Source organism: Dermacentor andersoni, unplaced genomic scaffold (assembly GCF_023375885.2).
Source record: "Dermacentor andersoni unplaced genomic scaffold, qqDerAnde1_hic_scaffold ctg00000758.1, whole genome shotgun sequence".
Taxonomy (NCBI): Eukaryota; Metazoa; Arthropoda; class Arachnida; order Ixodida; family Ixodidae; genus Dermacentor; species Dermacentor andersoni.
Genome location: NW_027315436.1, coordinates 15,973 through 26,573, shown reverse-complemented (window position 1 = coordinate 26,573; position 10,601 = coordinate 15,973). Strand labels below are relative to the sequence as shown.

Below are 10,601 nucleotides of genomic sequence, written 5' to 3'. Positions count from 1 at the left end.
TGGGTGTGGCGTCACGGGGGGATCGGAATAGAGCAGATTGGGGTGTGCGAGAACAAACGCTCGTTAATGACACCAAAGTTTAAACCAGGAAAAACAAATGGGCATGCGCAGGGCATGCAATCTGGGGGGAAGATAACCGGTGGCCATTAAGGGTTACAGACTGAATTCCGAGAGGAGGGAAGCGTAGCAGGGGGTGGCAGAAAGGTAGGAGGGCAGATTAGATTAGGGACTACATGGCGACAATCGGCACCTGACCGGGGTACTTGGAGGATCATGGGAGATGCCTTTGCCCTGCAGTGGGCGTAGCCAGGATGATGATGATGATGATGTTCATGATGAAAAGGTAGCAACAGGTCTTCGTAACATACAGGTTAGAAAGATGAGGCACCTTTTAACCCTTGAATATATTTCGCCACATTCGGGCATACGACAAGTTTGTTTTCGAGGCGCTCGGTCCCACTGCTGCGAAAATGTGTACACAAAGGCTGCACAGTAGTTGCCAGAAATCGGGCACTCTATTTTTCTTTCATAGGGAATCTTTCTTCCACTTGGGCAGCGGATTTCGGCGGCAGGGCGAGCTTGCGTGGGCGCGGTGGTTTACGGATCCAAGCGATAGTGAACTCCAAAATCCAGTGTTGGCTTTGAGTGGGATTCATATTGATTGCGAACCCCACGGCTAATCCTACCCCCCATCCCCCCAAGTGGCTCTTTACAGGAGACAATCATTCAGAGACATCGGACAAATAGGAATTCTGGTTCTTTCTTTTGCTTTCATTAATTTTTCTCGAAGCCCATAACTAGAAATTTGCTGGAGCGGCTGTCCCATTTGCGACGCAACAAGTGCGACGCTACACACAGATGGAGTGGCAGTTTAATTACTCTCGTGGTCCGCGAACCGGCATCGTTGCGTGTAGTATAGGAATGGTGCGTGTCAAGTCAGTGCTCGCGTTGAGCTTGTGCTCTTCATTTTGATTGAATGAAGTCTCACCTAAGTGAGCGGGGCCGATCCCGGAGGTAGTGCAATACCGGGCCGACCTGCGGCGGAGGTGAAGCAGGCTTCAAGCACTCCGCCAACTTCCAAAAATAGGTTTAATATCGTGGGTCCATATAGAACCCGTATCAGATATTAAGCTGATAAGAACAGAGTTTTTTATTTATGCTAGTTACAAATACATCAAAAATATGTTACAAAACCAAGGAAAAAACGGATAAAAGGTGTATAATCTAAAAACGCAAACAAATGACTAAAAAAACTAGTTAGTGGTGTTAGTGATAAAAGGCTAAAACTGTAAAGGTGTAAAATACATGGCAAAACGCTTCTCTAAAACATAAAAGATCATTAAGAGGTGCCTACATGGGCTTTAAAAATCTTCGTAGATGGGCTTCGTAAATCTTCGTACATGGGCTTTAAAAATCTACACTTTGATCTTAGCCAAAAGGCCGAGAAGCGATGTCCTTCACTTCACTTCATTGTACTACTGCCTTGTGGGCGCCCTGCCGACATGGGTAACCTCAGCAACAGCGTGGGCAATATTATAAAATTCAGCCTGTGTACAGACTCAACGCTCCCTATCTCACGGATGAATTCGCAACGCCTCAGTCTTTCGCTGTTAACGAAACGCTGTCGCGTAGAAACGAGACCCGAGTGCAAGCTTGCTTGTAACGCGAAACCAACCAAGGCAACCTCGTAGAAAACGGAACAGGCGAGCGGAAAAAAAACGCGCCAGGGGAATGCTTACTTCCGTCTGAATGCGACCGCTCAAGGTGACCTTCCTTGAGGGCTTCGTTTCAAGCCCGTGTGCAATTGTAATATACTACGCGCATTTCCTTCATTTCTTTTTATTTACCGCAAGGCCCACTGAAAATTTTGATACGGCACAGGCCGGGACGGATCGCAACGTGTCGAATCGACCGGTAGAATTAGGTAGCATGCCCCATGTACGAAGACGAGCAACATAGAAGTGAATGACAAAATAAATATAGAAAACGCTGCACACTCCTTCCAACCGGAAACATAGAGGGGAGAAAGATCGCCATCTGAAACACAGGCATTGTAAAAAAAAGAAAAAAAAAAGTGCTACCTCATCATCTTTACCATTACCGTGTGTGTGTATGTATATATGCATGTGTGTGTGTGTGTGTTTGTGTATTTATATATATATATATATATATATATATATATATATACGCACACATGCTAGCATAGCTTAAACGCAGCTGGAAAGCTCAGCCTTGCACAAGAACCACCCCCTGTCGCAAACCCCTTTGAAACATTCAAATGCCAAACACGAGTAGAGCGAGGTCGTTCGAACCTGGCGCCAAAACGCATTGGCGCCATCTGTGTACGGAACTAGGAAAACCTGCGGACTTTGCAATACAGAAAGAAAGGTAGATGGCGCGAGCTAACGCTCCATTGCATACTAAGAACGAGAGTTAGTGAATAATGGCAGAAACGTCTTGGGAAGAGAAAAAAAAAAAAAACACGCAAAAGTTGTTGGCTTGTGCAAGCACTCTATGTTACAGCGATTAAAGAGCATAGCATCTTCTACAACAGCAGCTACAAAAAGAAGAAGAACGTGAGAGAGGGAGAGAGACAGGCGTGTTTCTTTGGAATGCAGAGCATGCAGCACATACTATAAAGTGCCAAAGAGACGGGGAAAGCAGATGGCGCGAAGGTGTATGTCCTCAAAGCTTGAAAGCAATTTCTAAATTACATGTACCGAAGTCCACCTACTCTCATCAGGTTGCTCCCGCCTCCAGTTGCGTTTAAAGTGAAATTACAGTCGCCTCAAAGGCAGACAGAGAGAGAGTGAAAATAGGTACACTTGCTTCGCGCAGCTGCAGCCGTTCAAATTTTACAGCAAGAGCACTCCCGAAGCAACAAAGTCCGCTGCCGCCTGGGCGCAATGCGCTCGCTTCAGTAAATTGCCGTGCTGGCCTCGGCAACCAAGAGGTGTAGTGCGGCAGACTGCTGCATTGTAGCACACCGCAAACCGTGCAGACGTAAGCGATCGCCTCGACATCGCTGCGAGCGCTCGAAGAGACAAAGTCCGAAACCACGTGTGCCGGGGCGGTGCGAGCGCGACGCCTTTGACGCAACTTTTGCGTACAAGCCGCCGCACCGCCACGACGGAATCGCTGGCATCCCGCACGCAGCTGCATTGTGTCACGCCGGCAATCGTTGAAACACCACGCAGTCGTCGGCGTCGGCCCCGACATGGTTGCGAGCGCTGGAAGAGACAAAGTCCGAAACCGCGTGTGCCGGGGCGGCGCGAGCGCGACGCCTTTGACGCAACTTTTGCGTACAAGCCGCCGCACGGACACGACGGAGCCGGTGTCACCCTGCAGAGGGCTGCACTATAGCACGCCGGGAACCGGCAAAGAACCGCGCAGACGTCGTCGTTGGCCGCGGCGTTGCCGCGAGCACGCGAAGAGACAAAGTCCGAAAGGACGTCAGCCGGGGCGTCGAGCACGCCGCCCGCACTGTTCGCACGCGTGCTCGGAAATGGCGAAGGGGCCGCGCTAGCGTGCCTTGAATCGGTGAGCGGCGGTACCGCGGCGATCGCCAGAGCTCGAATCCGCCCTGCAAAAGCCAAATATTGGCGCTCGGCTCGGCGCAGTACGCCGCCGCGTCGCACGAGTACGGCCCCATGGAGGTCTGGGCACTTATCGCTGCTACTGTAAGGGGCCGTACGGCCCCGGCCGACATTGTACCGTAGTGCGATTTTCGGCTTGCGCGTGCTCGTGGCGTAGTCCGCGCACCGTTCCGACGTCGACAATCGTGCCCACGACTACGCGAGCGCTGGAAGAGACAAAGTCCGAAACCGCGTGTGCCGGGGCGGCGCGAGCGCGACGCCTTTGACGCAACTTTTGCGTACAAGCCGCCGCACGGACACGACGGAGCCGGTGTCGCCCTGCAGAGGGCTGCACTATAGCACGCCGGGAACCGGCAAAGAACCGCGCAGACGTCGTCGTTGGCCGCGGCGTTGCCGCGAGCACGCGAAGAGACAAAGTCCGAAACGACGTCAGCCGGGGCGTCGAGCACGCCGCCCGCACTGTTCGCACGCGTGCTCGGAAATGGCGAAGGGGCCGCGCTAGCGTGCCTTGAATCGGTGAGCGGCGGTACCGCGGCGATAGCCAGAGCTCGAATCCGCCCTGCAAAAGCCAAATATTGGCGCTCGGCTCGGCGCAGTACGCCGCCGCGTCGCACGAGTACGGCCCCATGGAGGTCTGGGCACTTATCGCTGCTACTGTAAGGGGCCGTACGGCCCCGGCCGACATTGTACCGTAGTGCGATTTTCGTCTTGCGCGTGCTCGTGGCGGTGTCCGCGCACCGTTCCGACGTCGACAATCGTGCCCACGACTACGCGAGCGCTGGAAGAGACAAAGTCCGAAACCGCGTGTGCCGGGGCGGCGCGAGCGCGACGCCTTTGACGCAACTTTTGCGTACAAGCCGCCGCACGGACACGACGGAATCGCTGGCATCCCGCACGCAGCTGCATTGTGTCACGCCGGCAATCGTTGAAACACCACGCAGTCGTCGGCGTCGGCCCCGACATGGTTGCGAGCGCTGGAAGAGACAAAGTCCGAAACCGCGTGTGCCGGGGCGGCGCGAGCGCGACGCCTTTGACGCAACTTTTGCGTACAAGCCGCCGCACGGACACGACGGAGCCGGTGTCGCCCTGCAGAGGGCTGCACTATAGCACGCCGGGAACCGGCAAAGAACCGCGCAGACGTCGTCGTTGGCCGCGGCGTTGCCGCGAGCACGCGAAGAGACAAAGTCCGAAACGACGTCAGCCGGGGCGTCGAGCACGCCGCCCGCACTGTTCGCACGCGTGCTCGGAAATGGCGAAGGGGCCGCGCTAGCGTGCCTTGAATCGGTGAGCGGCGGTACCGCGGCGATCGCCAGAGCTCGAATCCGCCCTGCAAAAGCCAAATATTGGCGCTCGGCTCGGCGCAGTACGCCGCCGCGTCGCACGAGTACGGCCCCATGGAGGTCTGGGCACTTATCGCTGCTACTGTAAGGGGCCGTACGGCCCCGGCCGACATTGTACCGTAGTGCGATTTTCGTCTTGCGCGTGCTCGTGGCGGTGTCCGCGCACCGTTGCGACGTCGACAATCGTGCCCACGACTACGCGAGCGCTGGAAGAGACAAAGTCCGAAACCGCGTGTGCCGGGGCGGCGCGAGCGCGACGCCTTTGACGCAACTTTTGCGTACAAGCCGCCGCACGGCCACGACGGAGCCGGTGTCACCCTGCAGAGGGCTGCACTGTAGCACGCCGGGAACCGGCAAAGAACCGCGCAGACGTCGTCGTTGGCCGCGGCGTTGCCGCGAGCACGCGAAGAGACAAAGTCCGAAACGACGTCAGCCGGGGCGTCGAGCACGCCGCCCGCACTGTTCGCACGCGTGCTCGGAAATGGCGAAGGGGCCGCGCTAGCGTGCCTTGAATCGGTGAGCGGCGGTACCGCGGCGATCGCCAGAGCTCGAATCCGCCCTGCAAAAGCCAAATATTGGCGCTCGGCTCGGCGCAGTACGCCGCCGCGTCGCACGAGTACGGCCCCATGGAGGTCTGGGCACTTATCGCTGCTACTGTAAGGGGCCGTACGGCCCCGGCCGACATTGTACCGTAGTGCGATTTTCGTCTTGCGCGTGCTCGTGGCGGTGTCCGCGCACCGTTGCGACGTCGACAATCGTGCCCACGACTACGCGAGCGCTGGAAGAGACAAAGTCCGAAACCGCGTGTGCCGGGGCGGCGCGAGCGCGACGCCTTTGACGCAACTTTTGCGTACAAGCCGCCGCACGGCCACGACGGAGCCGGTGTCACCCTGCAGAGGGCTGCACTGTAGCACGCCGGGAACCGGCAAAGAACCGCGCAGACGTCGTCGTTGGCCGCGGCGTTGCCGCGAGCACGCGAAGAGACAAAGTCCGAAACGACGTCAGCCGGGGCGTCGAGCACGCCGCCCGCACTGTTCGCACTCGTGCTCGGAAATGGCGAAGGGGCCGTGCTAGCGTGCCTCGAATCGATCGGCCGGGGGCCCCGTAGGGCGACAGACAGGCAATTGTGCAGGAAACCGTACTGGCCATTGGCGAGAAATTGCCGTTCGCGCATTCGGTGGACGCGCTGCGCTTTCACGACTTCGGCATTGTGCTGCCGACGTAAGCTTTCAATCTTGCTCGCGGCGTTACGAGGCGGCACGATTTTCGCCAAACGCTCGTCGAAAGTGGCACGAGTACGGCCCCATGGAGGTCTGGGTACTTATCGCTGCTATTATATGGGGGTCCCAGAGAGCAGTCGCCCCCAAAGCGACCTGGGTGTTTGATATGCGGCGGGCTTCGTGCCCGTCAAGCGTGTCCCCGGTATCGCTCCCGTGGATCCCACAGCTGACGTCTGCAGCCTCATCCGCTTGATGCGTTAGGGGCTGGTTGTCGGACGACGCTTTTTCCACGATATCGAAGTGTGTTCCGCATCGTCCTCGGACGAATCAAATACGAAAGCGCCGAAGGCGCGGGCGTGACCCGTCGCCTAGCGGCTTTGCCGTCTCGGCTACGTTGCAAGTGTCGGTCGGTCCACCAGTGCTGCGGGCTCGAGAGAAACCGCAAGCCGCGATCGAGTCGACACAACCGGTCTATCGAGAATGTTGCGTGCTTCTTGCCGCGTGGCGATACCCGGCCCTGCGGGGAGGGCGCCGTTGCGAGCTCGAACGCCGTCGTCTCGGACTGTGCAAAGTGCTACCCTTTGCGAGAACGAAGCGTGTTGGGGCGCCTGAAGGTGGCCTCGGCATCGCAAAAACGGCGTCCGGCCTGCTTGAAAGGCTGGACGCGCAGTTGAACGATTACCTGGTTGATCCTGCCAGTAATCATATGCTTGTCTCAAAGATTAAGCCATGCATGTCTAAGTACATGCCGAAATAAGGCGAAACCGCGAATGGCTCATTAAATCAGTTATGGTTCCTTAGATCGTTTCTTCCTACTTGGATAACTGTGGCAATTCTAGAGCTAATACATGCAGTGAGCCTGAAGCCCTTTGGGCGACGGGTGCTTTTATTAGACCAAGATCGATCGGGTTTCGGCCCGTATTGTGTGGTGACTCTGGATAACTTTGTGCTGATCGCATGGCCACGAGCCGGCGACGTTTCTTTCAAGTGTCTGCCTTATCAACTTTCGATGGTAGGTTACTTGCTTACCATGGTTGTTACGGGTAACGGAGAATCAGGGTTCGATTCCGGAGAGGGAGCCTGAGAAACGGCTACCACATCCAAGGAAGGCAGCAGGCGCGCAAATTACCCACTCCCGGCACGGGGAGGTAGTGACGAAAAATAACAATACGGGACTCTTTTGAGGCCCCGTAATTGAAATGAGTACACTCTAAATCCTTTAACGAGGATCAATTGGAGGGCAAGTCTGGTGCCAGCAGCCGCGGTAATTCCAGCTCCAATAGCGTATACTAAAGCTGCTGCGGTTAAAAAGCTCGTAGTTGGATCTCAGTTCCAGACGAGTAGTGCATCTACCCGATGCGACGGCTCGGACTGAACATCATGCCGGTCCTTTCTTGGTGCACTTCATTGTGTGCCTCGAGAAGGCCGGTGCTTTTACTTTGAAAAAATTAGAGTGCTCAACGCAGGCGAGTCGCCTGAATAAACTTGCATGGAATAATAGAACAAGACCTCGTTTCTGTTCTGTTGGTTTTTGGAATACGAGGTAATGATTAAGAGGGACAGACGGGGGCATTCGTATTGCGGCGCTAGAGGTGAAATTCTTGGACCGTCGCAAGACGAACTACTGCGAAAGCATTTGCCAAGAATGTTTTCTTTGATCAAGAACGAAAGTCAGAGGTTCGAAGGCGATCAGATACCGCCCTAGTTCTGACCATAAACGATGCCAACCAGCGATCCGCCTGAGTTACTCAAATGACTCGGCGGGCAGCTTCCGGGAAACCAAAGTGTTTGGGTTCCGGGGGAAGTATGGTTGCAAAGCTGAAACTTAAAGGAATTGACGGAAGGGCACCACCAGGAGTGGAGCCTGCGGCTTAATTTGACTCAACACGGGAAAACTTACCCGGCCCGGACACTGGGAGGATTGACAGATTGAGAGCTCTTTCTTGATTCGGTGGATGGTGGTGCATGGCCGTTCTTAGTTGGTGGAGCGATTTGTCTGGTTAATTCCGATAACGAACGAGACTCTAGCCTATTAAATAGGTGCGGGGTTCCCAGCACCTTACAACCTTCTTAGAGGGACAAGCGGCTCCTAGCCGCACGAAACAGAGCAATAACAGGTCTGTGATGCCCTTAGATGTCCGGGGCCGCACGCGCGCTACACTGAAGGAAGCAGCGTGTCTTTATCCCTGTCTGAAAAGACTGGGTAACCCGTGGAACTTCTTTCGTGATTGGGATAGGGGCTTGCAATTGTTCCCCTTGAACGAGGAATTCCCAGTAAGCGCGAGTCATAAGCTCGCGTTGATTACGTCCCTGCCCTTTGTACACACCGCCCGTCGCTACTACCGATTGAATGATTTAGTGAGGTCTTCGGACCGATGTCCGGCGCGGCCTTTCGGTTGCGCCGGTCTGTTGGAAAGATGACCAAACTTGATCATTTAGAGGAAGTAAAAGTCGTAACAAGGTTTCCGTAGGTGAACCTGCGGAAGGATCATTACCGGATTGTGAAGGGTGGCGAGCGCCATTGTTTCTACCCCGTGTGGGTGAAGCAGCTCGCTGCGCCCGACGCTTTCCGCCGCTGGCCCCGCTTGGACGCGGGGACGGCTATACCCGAACATGCCGGGGACTGCCTGAATTTTGAGGGGCGCCCCGTGCCAAATTTGTTGCGCCCAGTGGACGCCGGCTGCAACCTTGGACGGTTGGCTTGGCCGCGCCCGCGGGTAGAAACGGCGTAACGCACACTGGGTGGGCTTTCTGTCCGCTTTGGCGCTCTTGCGCGGAATGGGAGTAAGACGACCCGACCTGCTGCTTTGCCCAGTACGAGGGGAACGGCGAAGCGTGCGGTCGGTCAAGGAACTGACGGTCGAGAGCTAATGCCGCTGCCGCTTAGTACACACACGGAACCGTGGTGCGAGCGCTCTCCCGTCCTCCGCGGCAAACGCTGCCGAGTCTGAAAAGTCTGGCGGCTGCCGGTCGCTTCCTGCGGCGAGTATGGAGTAACGACCCGACTTTGTTGCCGCCCAAGTACTAAAGGAACGGTGTGGCGCTCGGTCGGTCATGGAACTGTCGGTATGAGGGTGCGGCTGCCAAGTACGGAAGGAACCGTGGCCTAAAGTGCTCTCCCGTCCTCCGCGGCAAATGCCACCGAGTCCGAAAGGGCCGGAGGCTGCCGGTCGGCTCCTGCTCGTGACGCGCGAGGTGTCGAGATCGCGGTTTAATGCGACGACGTCTGCAGGCTATTCGCCCGCCGCCGAGGGAAAGGCGGCGTTGCTGCGAAGTACCGAAGGAAACGCGGCTTTGCTACGTCGGAAGCGTTCTGCGGTTAGCGGACTTGTGCGCTTTGGGAAGGCGCCGCACGTCGAAAGAGGAAGTACGGACAGACGAGGGACTGTAGTCCCGGATTCGAACGCACTTGCGGCCAGGCCCTTGCTGGCTTCGTCTTCCGCCTCAAGTAGACTTGTTGTGGCGCCGGCGCAGGGAGCCGTCCCTGGCACTGGCCGAGTGGTTTTGGAGAGCTGCGCGAGTACGCGCGCCGGGCTCTTGTCTTTCGTCTCAAGTAGGCTGTTGGATCAACAGCGGTTATGCTGCGGCGATCTGCCGATGCGAAAGTGTGTGTGTGTTTGAGGCCCTTCTATGAACCTACTGCTGACTGAAGCGAAGCACGTCGATGGGGGTGAAGCCCTGCCCGTGGCCGTGTAGCCGTTAAAGACTCCACAGCGGCTTAGCCCTAATCATGGCTCTGTCGCTCTTTGCAATTTTTAGTGGAGCGATGTGAACGTGCACACGAGACACACGGGTCCGGTGGTTGGATGGCAGGTAAAACCGGCTTCGAGTGCGCGCAAACGGCATAAGCTACCTCGAGGGCAAGCGAGGAAGGCGTGGGCGCAAAACACACGCGCGAGTAGCAGGAGTGGAGTGCCATTAGGCTTTCAGCTGCTGAGACGCGGCCGCCGAAAGAGCGAGACTGGAGGAGCGCACGCCGAAAGGCGCTCTTCGAAACCACACACAGGGAGACGCCACGTGCCTAAAACCCTGGTTGTACTGTACTGAATTGAACAAACTATTTTTCACGACTCTAAGCGGTGGATCACTCGGTTCTCGGGTCGATGAAGAACGCAGCCAGCTGCGAGACTTGGTGTGAATTGCAGGACACACTGAGCACTGATTCTTTGAACGCACATTGCGGCCTTGGGTCTTCCCTTGGCTTCGTCTGTCTGAGGGTCGGATCACATATCAAGAGAGACTTCGGCGCACAGGGAACGTGCGTCCGTCGACTCGTTTTGACCGCGTCGGCATCATGGACAGTACGTTGAGCGCTAAAGCCACGCGCCAGCGGCCTCACGAGAGGGAGACGGTGGCAAACCGTTGTGCCAATTCTTCGAAAAGACGGAAACGAGGCATTACTACTGCAGCGTGACGAGTGCGCGCCTCTAGCAAGACCGCCGCAG

General features: G+C 56.4%; 3 non-coding genes across 3 annotated transcripts; 2 read left to right on the top strand and 1 right to left on the bottom strand.

Moving 5' to 3' along the window:
* Window positions 1–992: 992 nt before the first annotated feature.
* Window positions 993–1,184, bottom strand: LOC140214942 (U2 spliceosomal RNA). The gene has a single exon (XR_011891868.1). It is a non-coding gene; the product is annotated as a U2 spliceosomal RNA (small nuclear RNA).
* A 5,651-nt stretch (window positions 1,185–6,835) lies between these two features.
* On the top strand, window positions 6,836–8,650 carry LOC140214943 (small subunit ribosomal RNA). The gene has a single exon (XR_011891869.1). It is a non-coding gene; the product is annotated as a small subunit ribosomal RNA (ribosomal RNA).
* Window positions 8,651–10,224: 1,574 nt separating this feature from the next.
* Window positions 10,225–10,377, top strand: LOC140214939 (5.8S ribosomal RNA). The gene has a single exon (XR_011891865.1). It is a non-coding gene; the product is annotated as a 5.8S ribosomal RNA (ribosomal RNA).
* The last annotated feature ends 224 nt before the right edge of the window (window positions 10,378–10,601 follow it).